This window comes from Athene noctua, unplaced genomic scaffold, assembly GCF_965140245.1.
Source record: "Athene noctua unplaced genomic scaffold, bAthNoc1.hap1.1 HAP1_HAP1_scaffold_36, whole genome shotgun sequence".
In the NCBI taxonomy this organism is placed as follows: domain Eukaryota; kingdom Metazoa; phylum Chordata; class Aves; order Strigiformes; family Strigidae; genus Athene; species Athene noctua.
Genome location: NW_027437538.1, coordinates 1,016,601 through 1,022,232, shown reverse-complemented (window position 1 = coordinate 1,022,232; position 5,632 = coordinate 1,016,601). Strand labels below are relative to the sequence as shown.

General features: G+C 55.9%; 1 pseudogene; it reads right to left on the bottom strand.

Annotated features, from left to right (window-relative positions):
• Positions 1 to 1,603: 1,603 nt before the first annotated feature.
• LOC141974225 (olfactory receptor 14A16-like) lies at positions 1,604 to 2,700 on the bottom strand (annotated as a pseudogene).
• Between the last annotated feature and the right edge of the window lie 2,932 nt (positions 2,701 to 5,632).

The window sequence follows — 5,632 nt, the reverse complement described above, 5'->3', positions numbered from 1 at the left end:
GGGCTCTGTCAGGTGCCCACATCTCAGCTGGCCCCATGCCCTCACCTTACACACAGGGGGTTCAGAGACACGAGTCCTTCCCTTGCACACGCAGAGGCAGTGCATTGCCGGAGTCGTCGTGTCTCTCTGGGCTCCTGCTGCCACGGCCAGAGGCTGGGAGGCCCCTCAGCCCTGTGCTGATCACCCTGCTCTGCACTCGTGGGAGATGCCCCACGGCATGAGGAATGGACTCGGGGACCTCGGTTCAAGGAAACACCTCCCAGGGCTGCAGCCAGGGGGTTGCCCAGGGGACGTTACTGTGGATGTGAAGTGACCTCATGACCCTGTTTGTCCCACACACCTTCACAGCACCCCCAGGAATAGCTGATGGCAGTTGTGCTCTCTCACCTCACACACATGATGTGCATGTTTACATCTCCTCCATAAAATGCAAACATGAACTTCTGACCTACTCATTTGGTGTCCCTCTGTGGAGGGACAAAGACCCTCTATGATCGAGAGGCCAGTGATGGAAATGGTGTTTGGGAGGGGCTGGAGCGTGATGATTTCCCTGGGTCAGGGTCATGGTTTAATCCCAGCCAGCATCTGAGCCCCACACAGCCACTCACTCACTCCTCTGTGCTGCATGGGAGAGTGAATCAGAAGTGTAATACTGAGAAAACTAGTGGCTTGAGATAAAGACACTTTAATAGGTAAAGTAAAAGTCACACACACTGGCAAAATGAAAACATGGAATTCATTCCCTACTTCCCATTTGCGGGCAGGTCTTCAGCCATCTCCAGAACATCAGGGCTTCATCACATGTAACTGTGACTTGGGAAGAGAAATATCATAACTTTGAATGTCCCCATGTTAATCCTTCTTCCCCCAGCTTTATATAACGGAGTAAGCCCTGCTCAGCAATAACGAAATCAGCCCTGCGTTACCAGCACTGTTCATGGCACAAACCAAACCCCAGCCCCATAGCAGCTCCCAGCAAGAAAAGGAACTCTCTCCCAGCCAGAGCAGCACAGGCAGCTGCCCCAGTGTGTCCAGTGAGCGCAGACACAGAGCAGAGCCTGCTCCTTCAGGTCTCTCCCAGGAGGCCTGGCTGTGCGAGGACACTGCTGCCAACCCCCACCCTGCAAATCACACTGTTCACCTCTTCGCTGGGGTTTTCCTCTGCGGGCCACTTCCTTGGGCGTGTTCTTGAGATCAGGTTTGGGAGAAGAGCTCAGCCTTCAGGCACTGCCCTGAGCAGATCCTCTTTCATGAGGGAACCGCTCTTCGGGAGGCCGGCTCTGTCACACAAGTGCCCAGTGCCTGTCCCTGCCTGCGGTCACAGGGCTGTCACACAGCAGGGGTGTGACCAAGCTGCCCGAGCACTCAGGCCTCACACCAAACCGAAGGGATCAGAAAGAGAGTGTGGAAGGGAAGAGAGAACATCTCTGGAGGACCAAGTGCTCCCTGGCAGGGCTGCCATGCTGGGACTCTCTTCCCCTCCACCTCTGCACACAGGAATTTTTCGTGCAAGTCCTTAAAGTCTTACAGGAAAAATCTCAGAAAAAAGAAAAAGTCACTGCATGCCCTTTATTTTTTTAAATCACACAGAGATCATGGACACTCATTTATCCAGCCACTATGTCAGAAAAGAAAAGCAGACAGTGACTTAGAAGGGGAGTGGAAACCTCTTTATAAGTATAATACCACTGTCAACAACAGAAAATGAACAATATATCCTGTGCCTGTACAAAGTTAAACCTACTGTGCAGCAGCAGATGAGCAGTTTCTTCCTTCAAAATAACATCTGGCTATCAGTTTCCTCAGGGCATCCTTTATCTCCTGGTTCCTCATGCTGTAGATGAGGGGGTTCACTACTGGAGGCACCACCGAGTACAGAAATGACACCACCAGGTCCAGGGATGGGGAGGAGATGGAGGGCGGCTTCAGGTGGGCAAAAAATGAAGTGCCAACAACCAGTGAGACCACGGCCAGGTGAGGGAGGCACGTGGAAAAGGCTTTGTGCCGTCCCTGCTCAGAGGGGGTCCTCAGCACGGCCCTGAAGATCTGCACATAGGACACCACAATGAACACAAAACACCCAAAAGCCAAACAGGCACTGACCATGATAAGCCCAACTTCCCTGAGGTAGGAGTGTGAGCAGGAGAGCTTGAGGATCTGGGGGATTTCACAGAAGAACTGGTCCAGGGTGTTGCCATGGCAGAGAGGCAGTGAAAATGTGTTGGCCGTGTGCAGGAGAGAATTGAGGAACCCAGTGCCCCAGGCAGCTGCTGCCATGTGGACACAAGCTCTGCTGCCCAGGAGGGTCCCGTAGTGCAGGGGTTTGCAGATGGCAACGCAGCGGTCGTAGGACATGACTGTAATAAGGAAATACTCTGCTGAGAGCAAGAATAGAAACATAAAGAGCTGTGCAGCACACCCCGAGTAGGAGATGTGCCTGTTGTGCCAGAGGGAGTTGGCCATGGCTTTGGGGAGAGTGGTGGAGATGGAGCCCAGGTCGAGGAGGGAGAGGTTGAGGAGGAAGAAGTACATGGGGGTGTGCAGGCGGTGGTCACAGGCGATGGCGGTGATGATGAGGCCGTTGCCCAGGAGGGCAGCCAGGGAGATGCCCAGGAAGAGCCAGAAGTGCAGGAGCTGCAGCTCCCGTCTGTCTGCGAATGCCAGGAGGAGGAACTCGGTGATGGAGCTGCCGTTGGACATTTGCTCCCTCACGGCACGAGGGCCTGTTCACAGAGGAAAAAGCATCAATCAGTCGGGACAGATTTCTCATTTCTCTCCATCCAGTTCCTCACGGGGCTGCTGGAGAACACAGAGCTGCCCGGGGAGAGCTGTGCCCTTCTGGAGGACAGGCTGCAGCCCAGCAGGACCCCACTGGGAAAGAGTCCAGTGCCCTAAAGATGGGGTGTCCTGAGGGGGGAACTGGCTCCTTTGTGTCCCCCGGAGCCTGCAGATGGCGAGGGCACTCGGACGTTTCACTCCCAGGGAAACATCTGCATGGCAGTGCCCACAGGTCTTGCTCCCAGCTGAACCCCCGCCCATCCCCGAACGTCCGGTGATCCCAACGCGGGGAGCAGAGGCCCACGGGGAAATGTGGGGAAATGCCCCAGTGCTGCTGGGAGGAGGCAGCACAGGGACAGCGGGTGGGGCTCTGCTGGCTGGGAGAGGAGACCAGGGGGCTCCTCTGGAGTGGGTGTCTGCACTGCAGGGGATGGCAGGGGGTGCCTGAATTCCTGCCCCCAAGGTGTTTCCAGCAGCAGCTCCCTCTGACTCCCTGCCCATGTCTCTGGTGCCTGGAGCTGTCCCAGCCAGGAGCTGCTTCTCTGTCCCCACGTCTCCTCCCTGTCAGTGCTCACAGCCCCCATCCCACCCGCTGGGTGCTCAGCTCTGCCCTGCAGACCCCTCCTGGCAGCAGGGCCCTGCCCAGGGGCAGCTCTGCCTCTGCAGGGGCTCAGGAGACAATTAAAGATGTGCTAATGAAACAGCTGCCTTAGCACTTTCTCTAGAAAGGAGGAATAAAATGCCACCTCCCCCTGCCCACCCAGCAAAACAAGAGTTCACTTACCATGTTACCTGCTGGGAAGATTTCTCCTGCAGTGAGCTCTCAGCACCCTGCCAGTGCCGTCTGCCTCTGCCCTCTCTGTGCCCGGCTCCTCTGCCCTCGGTGCCTGCAGGCAGTGCCCTCAGCCCTGCTGCGCTTTGCAGAGGAGCTGCTCCTGGGCAGAGCTGGCTCTCTGCAGCGCTGACCACTTGCCCTCAGCTCCCTCCAGCCCAGCAGCCCGGCCCAGCATCACAGCAGAATGCAAGCCCAAGGCATTTTAATGACTCCTTGAGGAGGGTTGGTCTGAGTCCATGGACCTCAGACCGTGATTGGATGATGAAGGTGCCAGTCAGGAAGTCAAAGCCAGATGCCAACTGCAAAGTTTCTTGGAGTGTTAATGGCTCCCAGTGAGGACCGTTACTGACAAACCTCCTGCGGGGCTGGTTACAGCAGAAAACTCCCGGCAGAGATGACAGGGAAACAAAGGCCCTGTCAGTGTGGAACAGATTCTGAGCAAACCTGGGTGTGTTACATGGAGCAAAGGGCCACGCCCTGACCCCCAGCCCCTGGGAAGTCAGATGCTGTTCCTCAGGGCTCTTCCTGGGGCAGGGTGATGTGGGGATGGGCAATGCCAAGGGCAGGACTATGGTCCAACCCCTGCCAGGCTCTCGGCTGGGGAAGGGGAGGCCATGAGACCCAGTGCTGGAAGGGGAAGGGGCTTCCTCATGGCCACCAGTGGCAGAGACACCAGCCAGAGCCAAGGGCAGAGAGAGCTCAGCTCTGCTGGGGGATGCTCAGACTTTGCTCACCCCTCTGTCGTCTCCACCACAGGCTGTCCCACCGTGTCCCACACCTGCACCTCTTTCTCTGCCGGCTGGAGACGTCCACCCAGCTACCACACCCTGCTCTCCCCTGAGCATCTCCCTTCCTTTCCTGAGATCTCTGCGTCCTCCCTGCCTGCTCCTTGACACACAAAGCCTGGGGCTGCTCCAGTCTCCCTCGGGGTGACCTGTTCCACCACAGCACTGCCCTTCCAGGGACATTGCTCTCTGCCCAGTCTGTTCCTCCCCAGCTCCACTTGATGCATTAGTTCTTTCTCATGGTGTATCTTTCAACAAAGACAATCTCCATTATCTTTGAAGTCACCCCTCAGCCACTCTCAGGCTACTCCTATGGTGCCTGGAGCCTCCACACCGCTGGGCCAAAAACTCCACGTCTCACCCCAACCGCACACAGTTTATGTGCACTAAGTCCTGAGCCCCACCTTGTCAGACCTTCACTCAACACTATTCAGGTCGCCCTTACTTCTCCAAAATGGGGAGACTGCACTGTCTCTGGCTGAGCTGGAATTGGTTTCCCCTACAGCAGCCCTCACGGTGCTGTGGTTTATGCTGGGAGCTGCAGGGTGTTGGCAGCACCCTGGTGTGGTGGCTGCTGCTGAGCAGGGCTTACACAGCACCAAGGCTCCTTCCGACATTTCCCCCAGTGGGACGGGGTGGGCAAGATCTTGGGAGGGGACACAGCCAGGACAGCTGACCCGAACCGACCAAAGGGATATTCCAGACCATGTGACGTCTGCTCAGTGTAAAGCTGGGAGAAAGGAGGAAGGGGGTGGGGTCACCCTTGGTCCTCCGAGGCAACCACTACGCGTATTGGAGCCCTGCTTCCTGAGAAGGCCCGACATCGCCTGTCCATGGGAAATAGAGAAGAAATCTGTTTGATTTGCTTCCACGCACAGAACTTTACTTTGTTTTGCTTAGATTAAAACTGCTTTTTTTCTTTTTTTCCACAATTATTGGTTTATATTATTTCCTTTCCCCTCTTTGACCTCTTGAGAAAACAAGGGGATAAAAGGGGGGGAAGTGATAGAGTGACTTGGTGGATACCTGGCGTTTAGCCAAAGTCAAACCATCACAGTTTATTTTGGTGCCCAACGTGGGGGAGACACAACCTGTAACACACCCATCTGTGTGGGCCACAGCAGTGCTGAGTCACTAACACAAGTGACAACAAATGCAATGCACTGCCTGCAGCCTGGGAACTCAGGGTAAGTCTTGGGCAAGACCCATAGGTTCTACTGGGAAGGCCCCGGTT